Genomic DNA, 26,098 nt, shown 5'->3' with positions numbered 1-26,098 from the left:
TTACTTGCCTTACAGAGCAGCTCTGGAGCTGTTACAGTGCCCAGCTGCTGCAAGAAATCAGCTTGAATGCTTCAGGGGCTGGGGCATAGCCAACATGAGCCCCACACCGACGGAGGGTGGAGGTGTTTAATGCAAACTAAGGGTCATCCAAGCACCGCAAAAGGCCGCCATGCCCTGCATACCCCTTTTCACTTTTCATATGCAGATGAGGGTTCCAGCCAACTTTGGCCCACTGCTTGGATGACATCACCGTATGCAAATCCGTCTTCTGCAGACCTTTTCCCAGGAATGCTTGTACTAGTTGTTGCGTTTGGTTTGTTGTTTGGGGGTGCTTCAGTATTAGGCAGCCTTCTGCTCTCCCATTTTCATCTGAAAATATGTGTTCTCCCTGCAGTTGTTGTCCCCAGATGAGAGTTCCCTTGTGCTGCCTCAGTTGAATCTCCTTTACTTGACAGAGATGTGCCTGAGCAGCGGCCCTCCCCAGCCCTATCCCAAATCATACTTATTTTGCATAGGAGATACCATTATCATGAAGATTGATTTCCCAGGGTGAGGTTCATTCATTGCATTCTGGGTATGCTGACCCCTGTGATTTCCCCAAATGTGGGAAACTCGACTGCATTATTTGTTGTAGTGGGGGACTGTGTTTGTGCTTTCCTCTGGTCAGCTCTGGTAAAAGTCAGATTTCTATGTCTCAGATCTTCATCTAGCCTTGTTCTTTTTTCGAGAGTTTCCTTGTGCTGCCTCAGTTGGATCTCCTTCACTTGACAGAGGGGTGCCCGTACAGCGACCCTCCCCAGCTCTAGCCCAACTCCTACTTACCTGCCAGGTGAGATACTATGATCAGGAATGTGCTTCTCCCAGGGCAAGGCTCACCCAATGCACTCTGGGTGTGCTGCTCCTACGATTTCCCCAAATGTGGGACACTTGATTACATAATTTGTGTTTCCTCTGGTCGGCTCTCGTATAATTCAGATCTCTTTGTCTCAGGTCTCTCTCCAGCCTAGTTTGCTGTCTGTTTCCACTTCTCTTTTCTTGAGCCGCTCCCTTCTATGCCCTTGTGCACTATCCTGACTTCCCCGTCTGCTTACTTTGTGCCTTCCAACGCACAATGCAAACTACAGGTAGTGCTGCAGGGCCCACACCCTTTTACTTGCTTTACAGAGCAGCTCTGGAGCTGTTACAGTGCCCAGCTGCTGCAAGAAATCAGCTTGAATGCTTCAGGGGCTGGGGCATAGCCAACATGAGCCCCACACCGAAGGAGGGTGGAGGTGTTTAATGCGAACTAGGGGTCATCCAAGCGCCGCAAAAGGCCGCCATGCCCTGCACACCCCTTTTTTATTTTCATATGCAGACGAGGGTTGAAGCCAACTTTGACCCACTGCTTGGATGACATCACCATATGCAAATCCGTCTGCTGCAGGCCTTCCCCCAGGAATGCTTGCATTAGTAGTTGCATTTGGTTTGTTGTTTGGGGGTGCTTCAGTATTAGGCAGCCTTCTGCCCTCCCATGTTCATCTGAAAATATGTGTTCTCCCTGCAGTTGTTGTCCCCAGATGAGAGTTCCCTTGTGCTGCCTCAGTTGAATCTCCTTTACTTGACAGAGATGTGCCTGAGCAGCGGCCCTCCCCAGCCCTATCCCAAATCATACTTATTTTGCATAGGAGATACCATTATCATGAAGATTGATCTCCCAGGGTGAGGTTCATTCATTGCATTCTGGGTATGCTGACCCTTGTGATTTCCCCAAATGTGGGAAACTCGACTGCATTATTTGTTGTAGTGGGGGACTGTGTTTGTGCTTTCCTCTGGTCAGCTCTGGTAAAAGTCAGATTTCTATGTCTCAGATCTTCATCTAGCCTTGTTCTTTTTTCGAGAGTTTCCTTGTGCTGCCTCAGTTGGATCTCCTTCACTTGACAGGGGGGTGCCCGTACAGCGACCCTCCCCAGCTCTAGCCCAACTCCTACTTACCTGCCAGGTGAGATACTATGATCAGGAAGGTGCTTCTCCCAGGGCAAGGCTCACCCAATGCACTCTGGGTGTGCTGCTCCTACGATTTCCCCAAATGTGGGACACTTGATTACATAATTTGTGTTTCCTCTGGTCGGCTCTCGTATAATTCAGATCTCTTTGTCTCAGGTCTCTCTACAGCCTAGTTTGCTGTCTGTTTCCACTTCTCTTTTCTTGAGCCGCTCCCTTCTATGCCCTTGTGCACTATCCTGACTTCCCCGTCTGCTTACTTTGTGCCTTCCAACGCACAATGCAAACTACAGGTAGTGCTGCAGGGCCCACACCCTTTTACTTGCTTTACAGAGCAGCTCTGGAGCTGTTACAGTGCCCAGCTGCTGCAAGAAATCAGCTTGAATGCTTCAGGGGCTGGGGCATAGCCAACATGAGCCCCACACCGAAGGAGGGTGGAGGTGTTTAATGCGAACTAGGGGTCATCCAAGCGCCGCAAAAGGCCGCCATGCCCTGCACACCCCTTTTTTATTTTCATATGCAGACGAGGGTTGAAGCCAACTTTGACCCACTGCTTGGATGACATCACCATATGCAAATCCGTCTGCTGCAGGCCTTCCCCCAGGAATGCTTGCATTAGTAGTTGCATTTGGTTTGTTGTTTGGGGGTGCTTCAGTATTAGGCAGCCTTCTGCCCTCCCATGTTCATCTGAAAATATGTGTTCTCCCTGCAGTTGTTGTCCCCAGATGAGAGTTCCCTTGTGCTGCCTCAGTTGAATCTCCTTTACTTGACAGAGATGTGCCTGAGCAGCGGCCCTCCCCAGCCCTATCCCAAATCATACTTATTTTGCATAGGAGATACCATGGTCATGAAAATTGTTCTCCCAGGGTGAGGTTCATTCATTGCACTCTGGGTATGCTGACCCCTGTGATTTCCCCAAATGTGGGAAACTCGACTGCATTATTTGTGGTAGTGGGGGACTGTGTTTGTGCTTTCCCCTGGTCAGCTCTGGTAAAAGTCAGATTTCTTTGTCTCAGATCTTCCTCTAGCCTTGTTCTTCTTTCGAGAGTTCCCTTGTGCTGCCTCAGTTGGATCTCCTTCACTTGACAGGGGGTGCCCGAGCAGCAATCCTCCACAGCTCTAGCCCAACTCCTACTTACCTGCCAGGTGAGATACTATGATCTTCACTGTTAGGGCAATCAGGATGTGGAATTCCCTGCCAGGGAAGGTGGTAATGGCGGACTCTGTAATTGGATTTAAAAAAGGAATGGATACATTTCTGAATGAAAAAGCTATCCAAGGTTATAATACTTAAAATATCAACATGGTTAATCCGGGGGTAACATGAGTTATAGTAGCTAACTAGTCATAAAACATTATTCAGCAAGTATGTAGAATCATCACAACTTAAAACAGGTTGAACACGATGGGCAATTTGCCTCTATTCAACCTCAAAAACTATGTTACTATATGTTACTATATTACTATGTTACTGTAGTATACAGAACACCACAATGTAATGAGCAGTGATAGTGAGCACTGATGAGGATACTAGAACTGACACTGAGCAGCAAGATGCAGCACTGGACTATTAGTAATGTACTGTAGTATGCTGAGCACCACAATGCAGCACAAGACAATGAGCAGTGATACTGAGCACTGATGAGGATACTACTGAGAACTGACACTGAGCAGGAGAGACACACTACTAGTATTACTGAGCAGCAATAAGTAACCACTGATACTGAGCACTGATATTGAGATTTCCACTGAGAGAACATAGCCACGTCCTCTCCGCTCTCTCTTCAATGCACGAGTAAAAATGGCGGCAACGCGCAGCTCTTTATATGGAATCCGAATCTCGCGAGAATCCGACAGCGGGATGATGACATTTTCCCTTGTTCAGGTTTTCCGAGTCAGGCGGGAACAACCGAGCCTGCCTCGGACCAGTGTAAACCACGTGGAGTTCGTGGGGAATTCGGTTCTCGGAGAACCGAACCCGCTCCTCTATATATACTATATTACTATGTTACTGTAGTATACAGAACACCACAATGCAATGAGCAGTGATAGTGAGCACTGATGAGGATACTAGAACTGACACTGAGCAGCAAGATGCAGCACTGGACTATTAGTAATGTACTGTAGTATGCTGAGCACCACAATGCAGCACAAGACAATGAGCAGTGATACTGAGCACTGATGAGGATACTACTGAGAACTGACACTGAGCAGGAGAGACACACTACTAGTATTACTGAGCAGCAATAAGTAACCACTGATACTGAGCACTGATATTGAGATTTCCACTGAGAGAACATAGCCACGTCCTCTCCGCTCTCTCTTCAATGCACGAGTAAAAATGGCAGCAACGCGCAGCTCTTTATATGGAATCCGAATCTCACGAGAATCTGACAGCGGGATGATGACATTTTCCCTTGTTCAGGTTTTCCAAGTCAGGCGGGAACAACCGAGCCTGCCTCGGACCAGTGTAAACCACGTGGAGTTCGTGGGGAATTCGGTTCTCGGAGAACCGAACCCGCTCCTCTCTACCTTATACCCATCAATTTTTTTTATTTTCAATCTAAGCCCCTGCAGTTTTCTGTAAGCATCTGCTTCGCTATGACGATCAACAAGTCACAAGGGCAAACACTCAGGGCTTGAGGCGTAGATCTTAGGACCAGCTGCTACAAGCATGGCAGAGGTGTCACTATCACTGGTGACACCCAGAGAGGTGGCGAGGGAGATTGTAATGCAGTGCGCGCAGATAAACAGCGCAATGGTAAAAAGGAGGCATGGTTTCATAGGTAGGGGCGTGGCCTGGTGGCCTGAATCTACATTTTGTTGCTCCGGGTGTCCCGGGGGTTGGGGGCTGCACCCGGGGACTAGTGTGTGAGCGGTGCTGGCTCCTGCACAGTGACAGGGCATGGCCACCCAGCATGACGCCTCCCTTCTTGACCATGCTGTAATTGCAGTCGCACTGCAGTTCAGCGTGATCATAAAAAATGGTGTAGGCTCCTGCTGGTGCAGACTGTAGAGAAAAGCTGCTGTGACCACTAGAGGTGAGCGGGTTCGGTTTCTCTGAATCCGAACCCGCACGAACTTCATGTTTTTTTCACGGGTCCGAGCAGACTCGGATCCTCCCGCCTTGCTCGGTTAACCCGAGCGCGCCCGAACGTCATCATGACGCTGTCGGATTCTCGCGAGACTCGGATTCTATATAAGGAGCCGCGCGTCGCCGCCATTTTCACACGTGCATTGAGATTGATAGGGAGAGGACGTGGCTGGCGTCCTCTCCATTTAGATTAGGGTTGAGAGAGAGAGAGATTGACCTGAGGCTGTGATACTGTAGAAGAGAGTGCAGAGTTTAGTGACTGACGACCACAGTGACCACCAGACAGTGCAGTTGTTTGTTTTATTTAATATATCCGTTCTCTGCCTGAAAAAAACGATACACACAGTGACTCAGTCACATACCATATCTGTGTGCACTGCTCAGCCCAGTGTGCTGCATCAATGTATATATATATCTGACTGTGCTCAGCTCACACAGCTTATAATTGTGGGGGAGACTGGGGAGCACTGCAGTGCCAGTTATAGGTTATAGCAGGAGCCAGGAGTACATAATATTATATTAAAATTAAACAGTGCACACTTTTGCTGCAGGAGTGCCACTGCCAGTGTGACTAGTGACCAGTGACCTGACCACCAGTATATATAATATTAGTAGTATACTATCTCTTTATCAACCAGTCTATATTAGCAGCAGACACAGTACAGTGCGGTAGTTCACGGCTGTGGCTACCTCTGTGTCGGCACTCGGCAGCCCGTCCATAATTGTATATACCACCTAACCGTGTTTTTTTTTTCTTTCTTTATAGTCATACTAGTTACGAGTATACTATCTCTTTATCAACCAGTCTATATTAGCAGCAGACACAGTACAGTGCGGTAGTTCACGGCTGTGGCTACCTCTGTGTCGGCACTCGGCAGCCCGTCCATAATTGTATATACCACCTAACCGTGGTTTTTTTTTTCTTTCTTTATACATACATACTAGTTACGAGTATACTATCTCTTTATCAACCAGTCTATATTAGCAGCAGACACAGTACAGTGCGGTAGTTCACGGCTGTGGCTACCTCTGTGTCGGCACTCGGCAGCCCGTCCATAATTGTATATACCACCTAACCGTGGTTTTTTTTTCTTTCTTTATACATACATACTAGTTACGAGTATACTATCTCTTTATCAACCAGTCTATATATTAGCAGCAGACACAGTACAGTGCGGTAGTTCACGGCTGTGGCTACCTCTGTGTCGGCACTCGGCAGCCCGTCCATAATTGTATATACCACCTAACCGTGGTTTTTTTTTCTTTCTTTATAGTCATACTAGTTACGAGTATACTATCTCTTTATCAACCAGTCTATATTAGCAGCAGACACAGTACAGTGCGGTAGTTCACGGCTGTGGCTACCTCTGTGTCGGCACTCGGCAGCCCGTCCATAATTGTATATACCACCTAACCGTGGTTTTTTTTCTTTCTTTATACATACATACTAGTTACGAGTATACTATCTCTTTATCAACCAGTCTATATTAGCAGCAGACACAGTACAGTGCGGTAGTTCACGGCTGTGGCTACCTCTGTGTCGGCACTCGGCAGCCCGTCCATAATTGTATATACCACCTAACCGTGGTTTTTTTTTCTTTCTTTATACATACATACTAGTTACGAGTATACTATCTCTTTATCAATCAGTCTATATATTAGCAGCAGACACAGTACAGTGCGGTAGTTCACGGCTGTGGCTACCTCTGTGTCGGCACTCGGCAGCCCGTCCATAATTGTATACTAGTATCCAATCCATCCATCTCCATTGTTTACCTGAGGTGCCTTTTAGTTGTGCCTATTAAAATATGGAGAACAAAAATGTTGAGGTTCCAAAATTAGGGAAAGATCAAGATCCACTTCCACCTCGTGCTGAAGCTGCTGCCACTAGTCATGGCCGAGACGATGAAATGCCAGCAACGTCGTCTGCCAAGGCCGATGCCCAATGTCATAGTACAGAGCATGTCAAATCCAAAACACCAAATATCAGTAAAAAAAGGACTCCAAAACCTAAAATAAAATTGTCGGAGGAGAAGCGTAAACTTGCCAATATGCCATTTACCACACGGAGTGGCAAGGAACGGCTGAGGCCCTGGCCTATGTTCATGGCTAGTGGTTCAGCTTCACATGAGGATGGAAGCACTCAGCCTCTCGCTAGAAAAATGAAAAGACTAAAGCTGGCAAAAGCAGTAGCACCGTAAAGAACTGTGCGTTCTTCGAAATCCCAAATCCACAAGGAGAGTCCGACTCCAATTGTGTCGGTTGCGATGCCTGACCTTCCCAACACTGGACGTGAAGAGCATGCGCCTTCCACCATTTGCACACCCCCTGCAAGTGATGGAAGGAGCACCCGCAGTCCAGTTCCTGATAGTCAGATTGAAGATGTCAGTGTTGAAGTACACCAGGATGAGGAGGATATGGGTGTTGCTGGCGCTGGGGAGGAAATTGACCAGGAGGATTCTGATGGTGAGGTGGTTTGTTTAAGTCAGGCACCCGGGGAGACACCTGTTGTCCGTGGTAGGAATATGGCCGTTGACATGCCTGGTGAAAATACCAAAAAAATCAGCTCTTCGGTGTGAAAGTATTTCACCAGAAATGCGGACAACAGGTGTCAAGCCGTGTGTTCCCTTTGTCAAGCTGTAATAAGTAGGGGTAAGGACGTTAACCACCTCGGAACATCCTCCCTTATACGTCACCTGCAGCGCATTCATAATAAGTCAGTGACAAGTTCAAAAACTTTGGGTGACAGCGGAAGCAGTCCACTGACCAGTAAATCCCTTCCTCTTGTAACCAAGCTCACGCAAACCACCCACCAACTCCCTCAGTGTCAATTTCCTCCTTCCCCAGGAATGCCAATAGTCCTGCAGGCAATGTCACTGGCAATTCTGACGAGTCCTCTCCTGCCTGGGATTCCTCCGATGCATCCTTGCGTGTAACGCCTACTGCTGCTGGCGCTGCTGTTGTTGCTGCTGGGAGTCGATGGTCATCCCAGAAGGGAAGTCGTAAGCACACTTTTACTACTTCCACCAAGCAATTGACTGTCCAACAGTCCTTTGCGAGGAAGATGAAATATCACAGCAGTCATCCTGTTGCAAAGCGGATAACTGAGGCCTTGACAACTATGTTGGTTTTAGACGTGCGTCCGGTATCCGCCGTTAGTTCACAGGGAACTAGACAATTTCTTGAGGTAGTGTGCCCCCGTTACCAAATACCATCTAGGTTCCACTTCTCTATGCAGGCGATACCGAGAATGTACACGGACGTCAGAAAAAGACTCACCAGTGTCCTAAAAAATGCAGTTGTACCCAATGTCCACTTAACCACGGACATGTGGACAAGTGGAGCAGGGCAGGGTCAGGACTATATGACTGTGACAGCCCACTGGGTAGATGTATGGACTCCCGCCGCAAGAACAGCAGCAGCGGCACCAGTAGCAGCATCTCGCAAACGCCAACTCTTTCCTAGGCAGGCTACGCTTTGTATCACCGGTTTCCAGAATACGCACACAGCTGAAAACCTCTTACGGCAACTGAGGAAGATCATCGCGGAATGGCTTACCCCAATTGGACTCTCCTGTGGATTTGTGGCATCGGACAACGCCAGCAATATTGTGTGTGCATTAAATCTGGGCCAATTCCAGCACGTCCCATGTTTTGCACATACCTTGAATTTGGTGGTGCAGAATTTTTTAAAAAACGACAGGGGCGTGCAAGAGATGCTGTCGGTGGCCAGAAGAATTGCGGGACACTTTCGGCGTACAGGCACCACGTACAGAAAACTGGAGCACCACCAAAAACTACTGAACCTGCCCTGCCATCATCTGAAGCAAGAAGTGGTAACGAGGTGGAATTCAACCCTGTATATGCTTCAGAGGTTGGAGGAGCAGCAAAAGGCCATTCAAGCCTATACAATTGAGCACGATATAGGAGGTGGGATGCACCTGTCTCAAGCGCAGTGGAGAATGATTTCAACGTTGTGCAAGGTTCTGATGCCCTTTGAACTTGCCACACGTGAAGTCAGTTCATACACTGCCAGCCTGAGTCAGGTCATTCCCCTCATCAGGCTTTTGCAGAAGAAGCTGGAGACATTGAAGGAGGAGCTAACACGGAGCGATTCCGCTAGGCATGTGGGACTTGTGGATGGAGCCCTTAATTCGCTTAGCAAGGATTCACGGGTGGTCAATCTGTTGAAATCAGAGCACTACATTTTGGCCACCGTGCTCGATCCTAGATTTAAAGCCTACCTTGGATCTCTCTTTCCGGCAGACACAAGTCTGCTGGGGTTCAAACACCTGCTGGCGAGTAAATTGTCAAGTCAAGCGGAACGCGACCTGTCAACAACATCTCCTCCTTCACATTCTCCCGCAACTGGGGGTGCGAGGAAAAGGCTCAGAATTCCGAGCCCACCCGCTGGCGGTGATGCAGGGCAGTCTGGAGCGACTGCTGATGCTGACATCTGGTCCGGACTGAAGGACCTGACAACGATTACGGACATGTCGTCTACTGTCACTGCATATGATTCTCTCCCCATTGAAAGAATGGTGGAGGATTATATGAGTGACCGCATCCAAGTAGGCACGTCACACAGTCCGTACTTATACTGGCCGGAAAAAGAGGCAATTTGGAGGCCCTTGCACAAACTGGCTTTATTCTACCTAAGTTGCCCTCCCACAAGTGTGTACTCCGAAAGAGTGTTTAGTGCCGCCGCTCACCTTGTCAGCAATCGGCGTACGAGGTTACATCCAGAAAATGTGGAGAAGATGATGTTCATTAAAATGAATTATAATCAATTCCTCCGTGGAGACATTGACCAGCAGCAATTGCCTCCACAAAGTACACAGGGAGCTGAGATGGTGGATTCCAGTGGGGACAAATTGATAATCTGTGAGGAGGGGGATGTACACGGTGATATATCGGAGGATGATGATGAGGTGGACATCTTGCCTCTGTAGAGCCAGTTTGTGCAAGGAGAGATTAATTGCTTCTTTTTTGGTGGGGGTCCAAACCAACCCGTCATATCAGTCACAGTCGTGTGGCAGACCCTGTCACTGAAATGATGGGTTGGTTAAAGTGTGCATGTCCTGTTTATACAACATAAGGGTGGGTGGGAGGGCCCAAGGACAATTCCATCTTGCACCTCTTTTTTCTTTTCTTTTTCTTTGCGTCATGTGCTGTTTGGGGAGGGTTTTTTGGAAGGGACATCCTGCGTGACACTGCAGTGCCACTCCTAGATGTGCCCGGTGTTTGTGTCGGCCACTAGGGTCGCTTATCTTACTCACACAGCTACCTCATTGCGCCTCTTTTTTTCTTTGCGTCATGTGCTGTTTGGGGAGGGTTTTTTGGAAGGGACATCCTGCGTGACACTGCAGTGCCACTCCTAGATGGGCCCGGTGTTTGTGTCGGCCACTAGGGTCGCTAATCTTACTCACACAGCTACCTCATTGCGCCTCTTTTTTTCTTTGCGTCATGTGCTGTTTGGGGAGGGTTTTTTGGAAGGGCCATCCTGCGTGACACTGCAGTGCCACTCCTAGATGGGCCCGGTGTTTGTGTCGGCCACTAGGGTCGCTTATCTTACTCACACAGCGACCTCGGTGCAAATTTTAGGACTAAAAATAATATTGTGAGGTGTGAGGTATTCAGAATAGACTGAAAATGAGTGGAAATTATGGTTTTTGAGGTTAATAATACTTTGGGATCAAAATGACCGCCAAATTCTATGATTTAAGCTGTTTTTTAGGTTTTTTGGAAAAAAACACCCGAATCCAAAACACACCCGAATCCGACAAAAAAAATTCGGTGAGGTTTTGCCAAAACGCGGTCGAACCCAAAACACGGCCGCGGAACCGAACCCAAAACCAAAACACAAAACCCGAAAAATTTCCGGCGCTCATCTCTAGTGACCACGCCCCCTGTGTCTCCTCCGTTGCAGACCCCATTTTGAAGCCTTGCCCCCGGACTAAGAGAAAAGAATGCCCTTGCGCACTATCCTGACTTCTCCTCCCGTCTGCTTAATTTGTGCCTTCCAACGCACAATGCGAACAACAGGTGGTGCTGCAGGGCCCACACCCTTTTACTTGCCTTACAGAACAGCTCTGGAGCTGTTACAGTGCCCAGCTGCTGCAAGAAATCAGCTTGAATGCATCAGGGGATGGGGCATGGCCAACATGAGCCCCACACCAAAGGAGGGTGGGGGTGTTTAATGCGAACTAGGGGTCATCCAAGCACTGCAAAAGGCCGCCATGCCCTGCATGCCCCTTTTCTCTTTTCATATGCAGATGAGGGTTCCAGTCAACTTTGGCCCACTGCTTGGATAACATCACCGTATGCAAATCCGTCTGCTGCAGACCTTCCCCCAGGAGTGCTTGTACTAGTTGTTGCATATGGGCCCTCATTCCGAGTCGTTCGCTCTGTAAATTTCATCGCATCGCAGTGAAATTCTGCTTAGTACGCATGCGCAATATTCGCACTGCGACTGCGCCAAGTAATTTTACAATGAAGAAAGTATTTTTACTCACGGCTTTTTCTTCGCTCCGGCGATCGTAATGTGATTGACAGGAAATGGGTGTTACTGGGCGGAAACAGGCCGTTTTATGGGCGTGTGGGAAAAAACGCTACAGTTTCCGGAAAAAACGCAGGAGTGGCCGGAGAAACGGGGGAGTGTCTGGGCGAACTCTGGGAGTGTTTGTGACGTCAAACCAGGAACGACAAGCACTGAACTGATCGCAGATGCCGAGTAAGTCTGAAGCTACTCTGAAACTGCTAAGTAGTTTGTAATCGCAATAAGCTAAGATTCACTCCCAGTAGGCGGCGGCTTAGCGTGTGTAACTCTGCTAAAATCGCATTGCGAGCGATCAACTCGGAATGAGGGCCATGGTTTGATATTTGATGGTGCTTCAGTATTAGGCAGCCTTCCGCCCTCCCATGTTCATCTGAAAAGATGTCGTCTCCCTGCAGTTGTTGTCCCCAGATGAGAGTTCCCTTGTGCTGCCTCAGTTGAATCTCCTTTACTTGACAGAGATGTGCCTGAGCAGCGGCCCTCATCAGCCCTATCCCAAATCATACTTATTTTGCATAGGAGATACCATGGTCATGAAGATTGTTCTCCCAGGGTGAGGTTCATTCATTGCATTCTGGGTATGCTGGCCCCTGTGATTTTCCCAAATGTGGGAAACTCGACTGCATTATTTGTGGTAGTGGGGGACTGTGTTTGTGCTTTCCTCTGGTCAGCTCTGGTAAAAGTCAGATTTCTTTGTCTCAGATCTTCCTCTAGCCTTGTTCTTCTTTCGAGAGTTCCCTGGTGCTGCATCAGTTGGATCTCCTTCACTTCACAGGGGGGAATCCGAGCAGCGACTCTCCCCAGCTCTAGCCCAACTCCTACTTACCTGCCAGGTGAGATACTATGATCATGAAGGTGCTTCTCCCAGGGCAAGGCTCAACCATTGCACTCTGGGTGTGCTGCTCCTGCGATTTCCCCAAATGTGGGAAACTTGACTCCATTATTTGTGTTTCCCCTCGTCGGCTCTCGTATAATTCAGATCTCTTTGTCTCAGGTCTCTCTCCAGCCTAGTTTGCTGTCTGTTTCCACTTCTCTTTTCTTGAGCCGCTCCCTTCTATGCCCTTGCGCACTATCCTGACTTCTGCCGTCTGCTTACTTCGTGCCTTCCAACGCACAATGCGAACTACAGGTAGTGCTGCAGGGCCCACACCCTTTTACTTGCCTTACAGAGTAGCTCTGGAGCAGTTACAGTGCCCAGCTGCTGCAAGAAATCAGCTTGAATGCTTCAGGGGCTGGGGCATAGCCAACATGAGCCCCACACCGAAGGAGGGAGGAGGTGTGTAATGCAAACTAGGGGTCATCCAAGCGCTGCAAAAGGCCGCCATGCCCTGCACGCCCCTTTTCTCTTTTCATATGCAGACGAGGGTTGAAGCCAACTTTGACCCACTGCTTGGATGACATCACCATATGCAAATCCATCTGCTGCAGGCCTTCCCCCAGGAATGCTTGCACTAGTTGTTGCATTTGGTTTGTTGTTTGGGGGTGCTTCAGTATTAGGCAGCCTTCTGCCCTCACATGTTCATCTGAAAATATATGTTCTCCCTGCAGTTGTTGTCCCAAGATGAGAGTTCCCTTGTGCTGCCTCAGTTGAATCTCCTTTACTTGACAGAGATGTGCCTGAGCAGCGGCCCTCCCCAGCCCTATTCCAAATCATACTTATTTTGCATAGGAGATACCATGGTCATGAAGATTTTTCTCCCAGGGTGAGGTTCATTCATTGCATTTTGGGTATGCTGACCCCTGTGATTTCCCCAAATGTGGGAAACTTGACTGCATTATTTGTGGTAGCGGGAGACTGTGTTTGTGCTTTCCTCTGGTCAGCTCTGGTAAAAGTCAGATTTCTTTGTCTCAGATCTTCCTCTAGCCTTGTTCTTCTTTCGAGAGTTCCCTGGTGCTGCCTCAGTTGGATCTCCTTCACTTCACAGGGGGGAACCCGAGCAGCGACCCTCCCCAGCTCTAGCCCAACTCCTACTTACCTGCCAGGTGAGATACTATGATCATGAAGGTGCTTCTCCCAGGGCAAGGCTCACCCATTGCACTCTGGGTGTGCTGCCCCTGCGATTTCCCCAAATGTGGGAAACTTGACTGCATAATTTGTGTTTCCCCTGGTCGGCTCTCGTATAATTCAGATCTCTTTGTCTCAGGTCTCTCTCCAGCCTAGTTTGCTGTCTGTTTCCACTTCTCTTTTCTTCAGCCGCTCCCTTCTATACCCTTGTGCACTATCCTGACTTCTCCTCCCGTCTGCTTACTTTGTGCCTTCCAATGCACAATGCAAACTACAGGTAGTGCTGCAGGGCCCACACCCTTTTACTTGCCTTACAGAGCAGCTCTGGAGCTGTTACAGTGCCCAGCTGCTGCAAGAAATCTGCTTGAATGCTTCAGGGGATGGGGCATGGCCAACATGAGCCCCACACCAAAGCAGGGTGCAGCAGAAGGCTGCCTAATACTGAAGCACCCCCAAACAACAAACCAAATGCAACAACTAGTGCAAGCATTCCTTGGGGAAGGCCTGCCGCAGATGGATTTGCATATGGTGATGTCATCCAAGCAGTGGGTCAAAGTTGGCTTCAACCCTCGTCTGCATATGAAAACAGAAAAGGGGCGTGCAGGGCATGGTGGCCTTTTGCGGCGCTTGACTGACCCCTAGTTTGCATTAAACACCTCCACCCTCCTTCGGTGTGGGGCTGATGTTGGCTATGCCCCAGCCCCTGAAGCATTCAAGCTGATTTCTTGCAGCAGCTGGGCACTGTAACAGCTCCAGAGCTGCTCTGTAAGGCAAGTAAAAGGGTGTGGGCCCTGAAGCACTACCTGTAGTTTGCATTGTGCATTGGAAGGCACAAAGTAAGCAGACGGGAGGAGAAGTCAGGATAGTGCACAAGGGTATAGAAGGGAGCGGCTGAAGAAAAGAGAAGTGGAAACAGACAGCAAACTAGGCTGGAGAGAGACCTGAGACAAAGAGATCTCAATTATACGAGAGCCGACCAGGGGAAACACAAATTATGCAGTCAAGTTTCCCACATTTGGGGAAATCGCAGGAGCAGCACACCCAGAGTACAATGGGTGAGCCTTGCCCTGGGAGAAGCACCTTCATGATCATAGTATCTCACCTGGCAGGTAAGTAGGAGTTGGGCTAGAGCTGGGGAGGGTCGCTGCTCGGGTACCCCCCTGTAAAGTGAAGGAGATCCAACTAAGGCAGCACAAGGGAACTCTCGAAAGAAGAACAAGGCTAGAGGAAAATCTGAGACAAAGAAATCTGACTTTTACTAGAGCTGACCAGAGGAAAGCACAAACACAGTCCCCCACTACCACAAATAATGCAGTTGAGTTTCCCACATTTGGGGAAATCACAGGGGTCAGCATACCCAAAATGCAATGAATGAACCTCACCCTGGGAGAAAAATCTTCATGACCATGGTATCTCCTATGCAAAATAAGTATGATTTGGAATAGGGCTGGGGAGGGCCGCTGCTCATGCACATCTCTGTCAAGTAAAGGAGATTCAACTGAGGCAGCACAAGGGAACTCTCATCTGGGGACAACAACTGCAGGGAGAACATATATTTTCAGATGAACATGGGAGGGCAGAAGGCTGCCTAATACTGAAGCACCCCCAAACAACAAACCAAATGCAACAACTAGTGCAAGCATTCCTGGGGGAAGGCCTGCCGCAGATGGATTTGCATATGGTGATGTCATCCAAGCAGTGGGTCAAAGTTGGCTTCAACCCTCGTCTGCATATGAAAAGAGAAAAGGGGCGTGCAGGGCATGGTGGCCTTTTGCGGCGCTTGGCTGACCCCTAGTTTGCATTAAACACCTCCACCCTCCTTTGGTGTGGGGCTCATGTTGGCCATGCCCCAGCCCCTGAAGCATTCAAGCTGATTTCTTGCAGCAGCTGGGCACTGTAACAGCTCCAGAGCTGCTCTGTAAGGCAAGTAAAAGGGTGTGGGCCCTGCAGCACTACCTGTAGTTCGCATTGTGCGTTGGAAGGCACAAAGTAAGCGGACAGGAGGAGAAGTCAGGATAGTGCGCAAGGGCATAGAAGGGAGCGGCTCAAGAAAAGAGAAGTGGAAACAGACAGCAAACTAGGCTGGAGAGAGACCTGAGACAAAGAGATCTGAATTATACGAGAGCCGACCAGGGGAAACACAAATTATGCAGTCAAGTTTCCCACATTTGGGGAAATCGCAGGAGCAGCACACCCAGAGTGCAATGGGTGAGCCTTGCCCTGGGAGAAGCACCTTCATGATCATAGTATCTCACCTGGCAGGTAAGTAGGAGTTGGGCTAGAGCTGGGGAGGATCGCTGCTCGGGTACCCCCCTGTAAACTGAAGGAGATCCAACTGAGGCAGCACAAGGGAACTCTCGAAAGAAGAACAAGGCTAGAGGAAAATCTGAGACAAAGAAATCTGACTTTTACCAGAGCTGACCAGAGGAAAGCACAAACACAGTCCCCCACTACCACAAATAATGCAGTCAAGTTTCCCACATTTGGGGAAATCACAGGGGTCAGCATACCCAAAATGCAATGAATGAACCTCACCCTGGGAGAACAATCTTCATGACCATGGTATCTCCTATGCAAAATAAGTATGATTTGGAATAGGGCTGGGGAGGGCCGCTGCTCATGCACATCTCTGTCAAGTAAAGGAGATTCAACTGAGGCAGCACAAGGGAACTCTCATCTGGGGACAACAACTGCAGGGAGAACACATATTTTCAGATGAACATGGGAGGGCAGAAGGCTGCCTAATACTGAAGCACCCCCAAACAACAAACCAAATGCAACAACTAGTGCAAGCATTCCTGGGGGAAGTTCTGCAGAAGACGGATTTGCATACAGTGATGTCATCCAAGCAGTGGGTCAAAGTTGGCTTCAACCCTCATCTGCATATGAAAAGAGAAAAGGAGCGTGCAGGGCATGGCGGCCTTTTGCGGTGCTTGGATGACCCCTAGTTCGCATTAAACACCTCCACCCTCCTTTGGTGTGGGGCTCATGTTGGCCATGCCCCATCCCCTGAAGCATTCAAGCAGATTTCTTGCAGCAGCTGGGCACTGTAACATCTCCAGAGCTGCTCTGTAAGGCAAGTAAAAGGGTGTGGGCCCTGCAGCACTACCTGTAGTTTGCATTGTGCATTGGAAGGCACAAAGTAAGCAGACGGGAGGAGAAGTCAGGATAGTGCACAAGGGTATAGAAGGGAGCGGCTGAAGAAAAGAGAAGTGGAAACAGACAGCAAACTAGGTTGGAGAGAGACCTGAGACAAAGAGATCTGAATTATACGAGAGCCGACCAGGGGAAACACAAATTATGCAGTTAAGTTTCCCACATTTGGGGAAATCGCAGGGGCAGCACACCCAGAGTGCAATGGGTGAGCTTTGCCCTGGGAGAAGCACCTTCATGATCATAGTATCTCACCTGGCAGGTAAGTAGGAGTTGGGCTAGAGCTGGGGAGGGTCTCTGCTTGGGCACCCCCCTGTCAAGTGAAGGAGATCCAACTGAGGCAGCACAAGGGAACTCTCGAAAGAAGAACAAGGCTAGAGGAAGATCTGAAACAAAGAAATCTGACTTTTACCAGAGCTGACCAGAGGAAAACACAAACACAGTCCCCCACTACCACAAATAAAGCAGTCAAGTTTCCCACATTTGGGGAAATCACAGGGGTCAGCATACCCAGAATGCAATGAATGAACCTCACCCTGGGAGAATAATCTTCATGACCATGGTATCTCCTATGCAAAATAAGTATGATTTGGGATAGAGCTGGGGAGGGCCGCTGCTCAGGCACATCTCTGTCAAGTAAAGGAGATTCAACTGAGGCAGCACAAGGTAACTCTCATCTGGGGACAACAACTGCAGGGAGAACACATATTTTCAGATGAACATGGGAGGGCAGAAGGCTGCCTAATACTGAAGCACCCCCAAACAACAAACCAAATGCAACAACTAGTGCAAGCATTCCTGGGGGAAGTTCTGCAGAAGACGGATTTGCATATGGTAATGTCATCCAAGCAGTGGGTCAAAGTTGGCTTCATCCCTCGTCTGCATATGAAAACAGAAAAGGGGCGTGCAGGGCATGGTGGCCTTTTGCGGCGCTTGTCTGACCCCTAGTTTGCATTAAACACCTCCACCCTCCTTCGGTGTGGGGCTCATGTTGGCTATGCCCCAGCCCCTGAAGCATACAAGCTGATTTCTTGCAGCAGCTGGGCACTGTAACAGCTCCAGAGCTGCTCTGTAAGGCAAGTAAAAGGGTGTGGGCCCTGCAGCACTACCTGTAGTTTGCATTGTGCATTGGAAGGCACAAAGTAAGCAGACGGGAGGAGAAGTCAGGATAGTGCACAAGGGTATAGAAGGGAGCGGCTGAAGAAAAGAGAAGTGGAAACAGACAGCAAACTAGGCTGGAGAGAGACCTGAGACAAAGAGATCTGAATTATACGAGAGCCGACCAGGGGAAACACAAATTATGCAGTCAAGTTTCCCACATTTGGGGAAATCGCAGGAGCAGCACACCCAGAGTACAATGGGTGAGCCTTGCCCTGGGAGAAGCACCTTCATGATCATAGTATCTCACCTGGCAGGTAAGTAGGAGTTGGGCTAGAGCTGGGGAGGGTCGCTGCTCGGGTACCCCCCTGTAAAGTGAAGGAGATCCAACTGAGGCAGCACAAGGGAACTCTCGAAAGAAGAACAAGGCTAAAGGAAAATCTGAGACAAAGAAATCTGACTTTTACCAGAGCTGACCAGAGGAATGCACAAACACAGTCTCCCACTACCACAAATAATGCAGTCGAGTTTCCCACATTTGGGGAAATCACAGGGGTCAGCATACCCAAAATGCAATGAATGAACCTCACCCTGGGAGAAAAATCTTCATGACCATGGTATCTCCTATGCAAAATAAGTATGATTTGGAATAGGGCTGGGGAGGGCCGCTGCTCATGCACATCTCTGTCAAGTAAAGGAGATTCAACTGAGGCAGCACAAGGGAACTCTCATCTTGGGACAACAACTGCAGGGAGAACATATATTTTCAGATGAACATGGGAGGGCAGAAGGCTGCCTAATACTGAAGCACCCCCAAACAACAAACCAAATGCAACAACTAGTGCAAGCATTCCTGGGGGATGGCCTGCCGCAGATGGATTTGCATATGGTGATGTCATCCAAGCAGTGGGTCAAAGTTGGCTTCAACCCTCGTCTGCATATGAAAAGAGAAAAGGGGCATGCAGGGCATGGTGGCCTTTTGCGGCGCTTGGCTGACCCCTAGTTTGCATTAAACACCTCCACCCTCCTTTGGTGTGGGGCTCATGTTGGCTATGCCCCAGCCCCTGAAGCATTCAAGCTGATTTCTTGCAGCAGCTGGGCACTGTAACAGCTCCAGAGCTGCTCTGTAAGGCAAGTAAAAGGGTGTGGGCCCTGCAGCACTACCTGTAGTTTGCATTGTGCATTGGAAGGCACAAAGTAAGCAGACGGGAGGAGAAGTCAGGATAGTGCACAAGGGTATAGAAGGGAGCGGCTGAAGAAAAGAGAAGTGGAAACAGACAGCTAACTAGGCTGGAGAGAGACCTGAGACAAAGAGATCTGAATTATACGAGAGCCGACGAGGGGAAACACAAATTATGCAGTCAAGTTTCCCACATTTGGGGAAATCGCAGGAGCAGCACACCCAGAGTGCAATGGTTGAGCCTTGCCCTGGGAGAAGCACCTTCATGATCATAGTATCTCACCTGGCAGGTAAGTAGGAGTTGGGCTAGAGCTGGGGAGGGTCGCTGCTCGGGTTCCCCCCTGTGAAGTGAAGGAGATCCAACTGAGGCAGCACCAGGGAACTCTCGAAAGAAGAACAAGGCTAGAGGAAGATCTGAGACAAAGAAATCTGACTTTAACCAGAGCTGACCAGAGGAAAGCACAAACACAGTCCCCCACTACCACAAATAATGCAGTCGAGTTTCCCACATTTGGGAAAATCACAGGGGTCAGCATACCCAGAATGCAATGAATGAACCTCACCCTGGGAGAACAATCTTCATGACCATGGTATCTCCTATGCAAAATAAGTATGATTTGGGATAGGGCTGGTGAGGGCCGCTGCTCAGGCACATCTCTGTCAAGTAAAGGAGATTCAATTGAGGCAGCACAAGTGAACTCTCATCTGGGGACAACAACTGCAGGGAGACCACATCTTTTCAGATGAACATGGGAGGGCGGAAGGCTGCCTAATACTGAAGCACCATCAAATATCAAACCATATGCAACAACTAGTACAAGCACTCCTGGGGGAAGGTCTGCAGCAGACGGATTTGCATACGGTGATGTTATCCAAGCAGTGGGCCAAGTTGACTGGAACCCTCATCTGCATATGAAAAGAGAAAAGGGGCATGCAGGGCATGGCGGCCTTTTGCAGTGCTTGGATGACCCCTAGTTCGAATTAAACACCTCCCCCCTCCTTTGGTGTGGGGCTCATGTTGGCCATGCCCCATCCCCTGAAGCATTAAAGCTGATTTCTTGCAGCAGCTGGGCACTGTAACAGCTCCAGAGCTGCTATGTAAGGCAAGTAAAAGGGTGTGGGCCCTGCAGCACTACCTGTAGTTTGCATTGTGCATTGGAAGGCACAAAGTAAGCAGACGGGAGGAGAAGTCAGGATAGTGCACAAGGGTATAGAAGGGAGCGGCTGAAGAAAAGAGAAGTGGAAACAGACAGCAAACTAGGCTGGAGAGAGACCTGAGACAAATAGATCTGAATTATACGAGAGCCGACCAGGGGAAACACAAATTATGCAGTCAAGTTTCCCACATTTGGGGAAATCGCAGGGGCAGCACTTCCAGAGTGCAATGGGTGAGCCTTGCCCTGGGAGAAGCACCTTCATGATCATAGTATCTCACCTGGCAGGTAAGTAGGAGTTGGGCTAGAGCTGGGGAGGGTCGCTGCTCGGGTACCCCCCTGTAAAGTGAAGGAGATCCAACTGAGGCAGCACAATGGAACTCTCGAAAGAAGAACAAGGCTAGAGGAAAATCTGAGACAAAGAAATCTGACTTTTACCAGAGCTGACCAGAGGAAAGCACAAACACAGTCCCCCACTACCACAAATAATGCAGTCAAGTTTCCCACATTTGGGGAAATCACAGGGGTCAGCATACCCAAAATGCAATGAATGAACCTCACCCTGGGAGAACAATCTTCATGACCATGGTATCTCCTATGCAAAATAAGTATGATTTGGAATAGGGCTGGGGAGGGCCGCTGCTCATGCACATCTCTGTCAAGTAAAGGAGATTCAACTGAGGCAGCACAAGGGAACTCTCATCTGGGGACAACAACTGCAGGGAGAACACATATTTTCAGATGAACATGGGAGGGCAGAAGGCTGCCTAATACTGAAGCACCCCCAAACAACAAACCAAATGCAACAACTAGTGCAAGCATTCCTGGGGGAAGTTCTGCAGAAGACGGATTTGCATACGGTGATGTCATCCAAGCAGTGGGTCAAAGTTGGCTTCAACCCTCATCTGCATATGAAAAGAGAAAAGGGGCGTGCAGGGCATGGCGGCCTTTTGCGGTGCTTGGATGACCCCTAGTTCGCATTAAACACCTCCACCCTCCTTTGGTGTGGGGCTCATGTTGGCCATGCCCCATCCCCTGAAGCATTCAAGCTGATTTCTTGCAGCAGCTGGGCACTGTAACAGCTCCAGAGCTGCTCTGTAAGGCAAGTAAAAGGGTGTGGGCCCTGCAGCACTACCTGTAGTTTGCATTGTGCATTGGAAGGCACAAAGTAAGCAGACGGGAGGAGAAGTCAGGATAGTGCACAAGGGTATAGAAGGGAGCGGCTGAAGAAAAGAGAAGTGGAAACAGACAGCAAACTAGGCTGGAGAGAGACCTGAGACAAAGAGATCTGAATTATACGAGAGCCGACCAGGGGAAACACAAATTATGCAGTCAAGTTTCCCACATTTGGGGAAATCGCAGGGGCAGCACACCCAGAGTGCAATGGGTGAGCCTTGCCCTGGGAGAAGCACCTTCATGATCATAGTATCTCACCTGGCAGGTAAGTAGGAGTTGGGCTAGAGCTGGGGAGGGTCGCTGTTCGGGCACCCCCCTGTCAAGTGAAAGAGATCCAACTGAGGCAGCACAAGGGAACTCTCGAAAGAAGAACAAGGCTAGAGGAAGATCTGAGACAAAGAAATCTGACTTTTTCCAGAGCTGACCAGAGGAAAGCACAAACACAGTCCCCCACTACCACAAATAATGCAGTCGAGTTTCCCACATTTGGGGAAATCACAGGGGTCAGCATACCCAGAATGCAATGAATGAACCTCACCCTGGGAGAAAAATCTTCATGACCATGGTATCGCCTATGCAAAATAAGTATGATTTGGGATAGGGCTGGGGAGGGCCGCTGCTCAGGCACATCTCTGTCAAGTAAAGGAGATTCAACTGAGGCAGCACAAGGGAACTCTCATCTGGGGACAACAACTGCAGGGAGAACACATATTTTCAGATGAACATGTGAGGGCAGAAGGCTGCCTAATGCTGAAGCACCCCCAAACAACAAACCAAATGCAACAACTAGTGCAAGCATTCCTGGGGGAAGGCCTGCAGCAGATGGATTTGCATATGGTGATGTCATCCAAGCAGTGGGTCAAAGTTGGCTTCAACCCTCGTCTGCATATGAAAAGAGAAAAGGGGCGTGCAGGGCATGGCGGCCTTTTGCAGCGCTTGGATGACCCCTAGTTCGCATTACACACCTCCACCCTCCTTCGGTGTGGGGCTCATGTTGGCTATGCCCCAGCCCCTGAAGCATTCAAGCTGATTTCTTGCAGCAGCTGGGCACTGTAACTGCTCCAGAGCTACTCTGTAAGGCAAGTAAAAGGGTGTGGGCCCTGCAGCACTACCTGTAGTTCGAATTGTGCGTTGGAAGGCACGAAGTAAGCAGACGGGAGAAGTCAGGATAGTGCGCAAGGGAATAGAAGGGAGCGGCTCAAGAAAAGAGAAGTGGAAACAGACAGCAAACTAGGCTGGAGAGAGACCTGAGACAAAGAGATCTGAATTATACGAGAGCCGACGAGGGGAAACACAAATTATGCAGTCAAGTTTCCCACATTTGGGGAAATCGCAGGAGCAGCACACCCAGAGTGCAATGGTTGAGCCTTGCCCTGGGAGAAGCACCTTCATGATCATAGTATCTCACCTGGCAGGTAAGTAGGAGTTGGGCTAGAGCTGGGGAGGGTCGCTGCTCGGGTTCCCCCCTGTGAAGTGAAGGAGATCCAACTGAGGCAGCACCAGAGAACTCTCGAAAGAAGAACAAGGCTAGAGGAAGATCTGAGACAAAGAAATCTGACTTTTACCAGAGCTGACCAGAGGAAAGCACAAACACAGTCCCCCACTACCACAAATATGCAGTCGAGTTTCCCACATTTGGGAAAATCACAGGGGTCAGCATACCCAGAATGCAATGAATGAACCTCACCCTGGGAGAACAATCTTCATGACCATGGTATCTCCTATGCAAAATAAGTATGATTTGGGATAGGGCTGGTGAGGGCCGCTGCTCAGGCACATCTCTGTCAAGTAAAGGAGATTCAACTGAGGCAGCACAAGGGAACTCTCATCTGGGGACAACAACTGCAGGGAGACCACATCTTTTCAGATGAACATGGGAGGGCGGAAGGCTGCCTAATACTGAAGCACCATCAAATATCAAACCATATGCAACAACTAGTACAAGCACTCCTGGGGGAAGGTCTGCAGCAGACGGATTTGCATACGGTGATGTTATCCAAGCAGTGGGCCAAAGTTGACTGGAACCCTCATCTGCATATGAAAAGAGAAAAGGGGCATGCAGGGCATGGCGGCCTTTTGCAGTGCTTGGATGACCCCTAGTTCGCATTAAACATCCCCACCCTCCTTTGGTGTGGGGCTCATGTTGGCCATGCCCCATCCCCTGAAGCACTCAAGCTGATTTCTTGCAGCAGCTGGGCACTGTAACAGCTCCAGAGCTGTTCTGTAAGGCAAGTAAAAGGGTGTGGGCCCTGCAGCACCACCTGTTGTTCGCATTGTGCGTTGGAAGGCACAAATTAAGCAGACGGGAGGAGAAGTCAGGATAGTGCGCAAGGGCATACTTTTCTCTTAGTCCGGGGGCAAGGCTTCAAAATGGGGTCTGCAACGGAGGAGACACAGGGGGCGTGGTCACAGCAGCTTTTCTCTACAGCCTGCACCAGCAGGAGCCTACACCATTTTTTATGATCACGCTGAACTGCAGTGCGACTGCAATTACAGCATGGTCAAGAAGGGAGGCGTCATGCTGGGTGGCCATGCCCTGTCACTGTGCAGGAGCCAGCACAGCTCACACACTAGTCCCCGGGTGCAGCCCCCAACCCCCGGGACACCCGGAGCAACAAAATGTAGATTCAGGCCACCAGGCCACGCCCCTACCTATGAAACCATGCCTCCTTTTTACCATTGCGCTGTTTATCTGCGCGCACTGCATTACAATCTCCCTCGCCACCTCTCTGGGTGTCACCAGTGATAGTGACACCTCTGCCATGCTTGTAGCAGCTGGTCCTAAGATCTACGCCTCAAGCCCTGAGTGTTTGCCCTTGTGACTTGTTGATCATCATAGCGAAGCAGATGCTTACAGAAAACTGCAGGGGCTTAGATTGAAAATAAAAAAATTGATGGGTATAAGGTAGAGAGGAGCGGGTTCGGTTCTCCGAGAACCGAATTCCCCACGAACTCCACGTGGTTTACACTGGTCCGAGGCAGGCTCGGTTGTTCCCGCCTGACTCGGAAAACCTGAACAAGGGAAAATGTCATCATCCCGCTGTCGGATTCTTGCGAGATTCGGATTCCATATAAAGAGCTGCGCTTTGCTGCCATTTTTACTCGTGCATTGAAGAGAGAGCGGAGAGGACGTGGCTATGTTCTCTCAGTGGAAATCTCAATATCAGTGCTCAGTATCAGTGGTTACTTATTGCTGCTCAGTAATACTAGTAGTGTGTCTCTCCTGCTCAGTGTCAGTTCTCAGTAGTATCCTCATCAGTGCTCAGTATCACTGCTCATTGTCTTGTGCTGCATTGTGGTGCTCAGCATACTACAGTACATTACTAATAGTCCAGTGCTGCATCTTGCTGCTCAGTGTCAGTTCTAGTATCCTCATCAGTGCTCACTATCACTGCTCATTGCATTGTGGTGTTCTGTATACTACAGTAACATAGTAATATAGTATATATAGAGGAGCGGGTTCGGTTCTCCGAGAACCGAATTCCCGACGAACTCCACGTGGTTTACACTGGTCCGAGGCAGGCTCGGTTGTTCCCGCCTGACTCGGAAAACCTGAACAAGGGAAAATGTCATCATCCCGCTGTCGGATTCTCGCGAGATTCGGATTCCATATAAAGAGCTGCGCGTTGCCGCCATTTTTACTCGTGCATTGAAGAGAGAGCGGAGAGGACGTGGCTATGTTCTCTCAGTGGAAATCTCAATATCAGTGCCCAGTATCAGTGGTTACTTATTGCTGCTCAGTAATACTAGTAGTGTGTCTCTCCTGCTCAGTGTCAGTTCTCAGTAGTATCCTCATCAGTGCTCAGTATCACTGCTCATTGTCTTGTGCTGCATTGTGGTGCTCAGCATACAACAGTACATTACTAATAGTCCAGTGCTGCATCTTGCTGCTCATGTTGGCTATGCCCCAGCCCCTGAAGCATTCAAGCTGATTTCTTGCAGCAGCTGGGCACTGTAACAGCTCCAGAGCTGCTCTGTAAGGCAAGTAAAAGGGTGTTGGCCCTGCAGCACTACCTGTAGTTTGCATTGTGCGTTGGAAGGCACAAAGTAAGCAGACAGGAGAAGTCAGGAGAGTGCACAAGGGCAAAGAAGGCAGGGGCTCAAGAAAAGAGAAGTGGAAACAGACAGCAAACTAGGCTGGAGAGAGACCTGAGACAAAGAGATCTGAATTATACAAGTAGCCGACCAGAGGAAACACAAATTATGCAGTCAAGTGTCCCACATTTGGGGAAATCGTAGGAGCAGCACACCCAGAGTGCAATGGGTGAGCCTTGCCCTGGTAGAAGCACCTTCCTGATCATAGTATCTCACTTGGCAGGTAAGTAGGAGTTGGGCTTGAGCTGGGGAGGGTCGCTGCTCGGGCACCCCCCTGTCAAGTGAAGGAGATCCAACTGAGGCAGCACAAGGAAACTCTCGAAAAAAGAACAAGGCTAGAGGAAGATCTGAGACAAAGAAATCTGACTTTTACCAGAGCTGACCAGAGGAAAGCACAAACACAGTCCCCCACTACCACAAATAATGCAGTCGAGTTTCCCACATTTGGGGAAATCACAGGGGTCAGCATACCCAGAATGCAATGAATGAACCTCACCCTGGGAGAACAATCTTCATGACCATGGTATCTCCTATGCAAAATAAGTATGATTTGGGATAGGGCTGGGGAGGGCCGCTGCTCAGGCACATCTCTGTCAAGTAAAGGAGAT

General features: G+C 49.3%; 23 non-coding genes and 4 pseudogenes across 23 annotated transcripts; 9 read left to right on the top strand and 18 right to left on the bottom strand.

The window, feature by feature from the left end:
* The first annotated feature begins 498 nt into the window (after positions 1-498).
* On the top strand, positions 499-662 carry LOC135048685 (U1 spliceosomal RNA). The gene has a single exon (XR_010240503.1). It is a non-coding gene; the product is annotated as a U1 spliceosomal RNA (small nuclear RNA).
* A 152-nt stretch (positions 663-814) lies between these two features.
* LOC135048619 (U1 spliceosomal RNA) lies at positions 815-977 on the top strand. Its single transcript, XR_010240442.1, has one exon. It is a non-coding gene; the product is annotated as a U1 spliceosomal RNA (small nuclear RNA).
* A 670-nt stretch (positions 978-1,647) lies between these two features.
* Positions 1,648-1,811, top strand: LOC135048693 (U1 spliceosomal RNA). The gene has a single exon (XR_010240510.1). It is a non-coding gene; the product is annotated as a U1 spliceosomal RNA (small nuclear RNA).
* Positions 1,812-1,963: 152 nt separating this feature from the next.
* LOC135048609 (U1 spliceosomal RNA) lies at positions 1,964-2,126 on the top strand. The gene has a single exon (XR_010240438.1). It is a non-coding gene; the product is annotated as a U1 spliceosomal RNA (small nuclear RNA).
* A 670-nt stretch (positions 2,127-2,796) lies between these two features.
* LOC135048530 (U1 spliceosomal RNA) lies at positions 2,797-2,960 on the top strand. The gene has a single exon (XR_010240378.1). It is a non-coding gene; the product is annotated as a U1 spliceosomal RNA (small nuclear RNA).
* Positions 2,961-12,131: 9,171 nt separating this feature from the next.
* LOC135048662 (U1 spliceosomal RNA) lies at positions 12,132-12,295 on the top strand. Its single transcript, XR_010240480.1, has one exon. It is a non-coding gene; the product is annotated as a U1 spliceosomal RNA (small nuclear RNA).
* A 152-nt stretch (positions 12,296-12,447) lies between these two features.
* On the top strand, positions 12,448-12,583 carry LOC135048614 (U1 spliceosomal RNA; annotated as a pseudogene).
* A 698-nt stretch (positions 12,584-13,281) lies between these two features.
* On the top strand, positions 13,282-13,445 carry LOC135048537 (U1 spliceosomal RNA). The gene has a single exon (XR_010240385.1). It is a non-coding gene; the product is annotated as a U1 spliceosomal RNA (small nuclear RNA).
* Positions 13,446-13,597: 152 nt separating this feature from the next.
* On the top strand, positions 13,598-13,760 carry LOC135048549 (U1 spliceosomal RNA). Its single transcript, XR_010240397.1, has one exon. It is a non-coding gene; the product is annotated as a U1 spliceosomal RNA (small nuclear RNA).
* Positions 13,761-14,609: 849 nt separating this feature from the next.
* LOC135048576 (U1 spliceosomal RNA) lies at positions 14,610-14,751 on the bottom strand (annotated as a pseudogene).
* Positions 14,752-14,903: 152 nt separating this feature from the next.
* Positions 14,904-15,067, bottom strand: LOC135048581 (U1 spliceosomal RNA). Its single transcript, XR_010240419.1, has one exon. It is a non-coding gene; the product is annotated as a U1 spliceosomal RNA (small nuclear RNA).
* Positions 15,068-15,741: 674 nt separating this feature from the next.
* LOC135048556 (U1 spliceosomal RNA) lies at positions 15,742-15,904 on the bottom strand. The gene has a single exon (XR_010240403.1). It is a non-coding gene; the product is annotated as a U1 spliceosomal RNA (small nuclear RNA).
* A 152-nt stretch (positions 15,905-16,056) lies between these two features.
* Positions 16,057-16,220, bottom strand: LOC135048667 (U1 spliceosomal RNA). Its single transcript, XR_010240485.1, has one exon. It is a non-coding gene; the product is annotated as a U1 spliceosomal RNA (small nuclear RNA).
* A 674-nt stretch (positions 16,221-16,894) lies between these two features.
* On the bottom strand, positions 16,895-17,057 carry LOC135048590 (U1 spliceosomal RNA). The gene has a single exon (XR_010240423.1). It is a non-coding gene; the product is annotated as a U1 spliceosomal RNA (small nuclear RNA).
* A 152-nt stretch (positions 17,058-17,209) lies between these two features.
* LOC135048534 (U1 spliceosomal RNA) lies at positions 17,210-17,373 on the bottom strand. The gene has a single exon (XR_010240382.1). It is a non-coding gene; the product is annotated as a U1 spliceosomal RNA (small nuclear RNA).
* Positions 17,374-18,047: 674 nt separating this feature from the next.
* LOC135048566 (U1 spliceosomal RNA) lies at positions 18,048-18,210 on the bottom strand. Its single transcript, XR_010240409.1, has one exon. It is a non-coding gene; the product is annotated as a U1 spliceosomal RNA (small nuclear RNA).
* Positions 18,211-18,362: 152 nt separating this feature from the next.
* Positions 18,363-18,526, bottom strand: LOC135048681 (U1 spliceosomal RNA). The gene has a single exon (XR_010240499.1). It is a non-coding gene; the product is annotated as a U1 spliceosomal RNA (small nuclear RNA).
* Positions 18,527-19,227: 701 nt separating this feature from the next.
* Positions 19,228-19,363, bottom strand: LOC135048587 (U1 spliceosomal RNA; annotated as a pseudogene).
* Positions 19,364-19,515: 152 nt separating this feature from the next.
* LOC135048559 (U1 spliceosomal RNA) lies at positions 19,516-19,679 on the bottom strand. The gene has a single exon (XR_010240406.1). It is a non-coding gene; the product is annotated as a U1 spliceosomal RNA (small nuclear RNA).
* Positions 19,680-20,352: 673 nt separating this feature from the next.
* On the bottom strand, positions 20,353-20,515 carry LOC135048598 (U1 spliceosomal RNA). The gene has a single exon (XR_010240430.1). It is a non-coding gene; the product is annotated as a U1 spliceosomal RNA (small nuclear RNA).
* A 152-nt stretch (positions 20,516-20,667) lies between these two features.
* LOC135048666 (U1 spliceosomal RNA) lies at positions 20,668-20,831 on the bottom strand. Its single transcript, XR_010240484.1, has one exon. It is a non-coding gene; the product is annotated as a U1 spliceosomal RNA (small nuclear RNA).
* A 674-nt stretch (positions 20,832-21,505) lies between these two features.
* Positions 21,506-21,668, bottom strand: LOC135048548 (U1 spliceosomal RNA). The gene has a single exon (XR_010240396.1). It is a non-coding gene; the product is annotated as a U1 spliceosomal RNA (small nuclear RNA).
* A 152-nt stretch (positions 21,669-21,820) lies between these two features.
* Positions 21,821-21,984, bottom strand: LOC135048683 (U1 spliceosomal RNA). Its single transcript, XR_010240501.1, has one exon. It is a non-coding gene; the product is annotated as a U1 spliceosomal RNA (small nuclear RNA).
* A 698-nt stretch (positions 21,985-22,682) lies between these two features.
* On the bottom strand, positions 22,683-22,818 carry LOC135048586 (U1 spliceosomal RNA; annotated as a pseudogene).
* A 152-nt stretch (positions 22,819-22,970) lies between these two features.
* Positions 22,971-23,133, bottom strand: LOC135048678 (U1 spliceosomal RNA). Its single transcript, XR_010240496.1, has one exon. It is a non-coding gene; the product is annotated as a U1 spliceosomal RNA (small nuclear RNA).
* A 2,424-nt stretch (positions 23,134-25,557) lies between these two features.
* LOC135048607 (U1 spliceosomal RNA) lies at positions 25,558-25,721 on the bottom strand. The gene has a single exon (XR_010240436.1). It is a non-coding gene; the product is annotated as a U1 spliceosomal RNA (small nuclear RNA).
* A 152-nt stretch (positions 25,722-25,873) lies between these two features.
* Positions 25,874-26,037, bottom strand: LOC135048688 (U1 spliceosomal RNA). The gene has a single exon (XR_010240505.1). It is a non-coding gene; the product is annotated as a U1 spliceosomal RNA (small nuclear RNA).
* Positions 26,038-26,098: the final 61 nt, after the last annotated feature.

The sequence above is a fragment of the Pseudophryne corroboree genome, unplaced genomic scaffold, assembly GCF_028390025.1.
Source record: "Pseudophryne corroboree isolate aPseCor3 unplaced genomic scaffold, aPseCor3.hap2 scaffold_980, whole genome shotgun sequence".
Taxonomy (NCBI): Eukaryota; Metazoa; Chordata; class Amphibia; order Anura; family Myobatrachidae; genus Pseudophryne; species Pseudophryne corroboree.
Note: the sequence above shows the minus strand (reverse complement) of the source record. Positions and strands in the feature narration are given on the sequence as shown.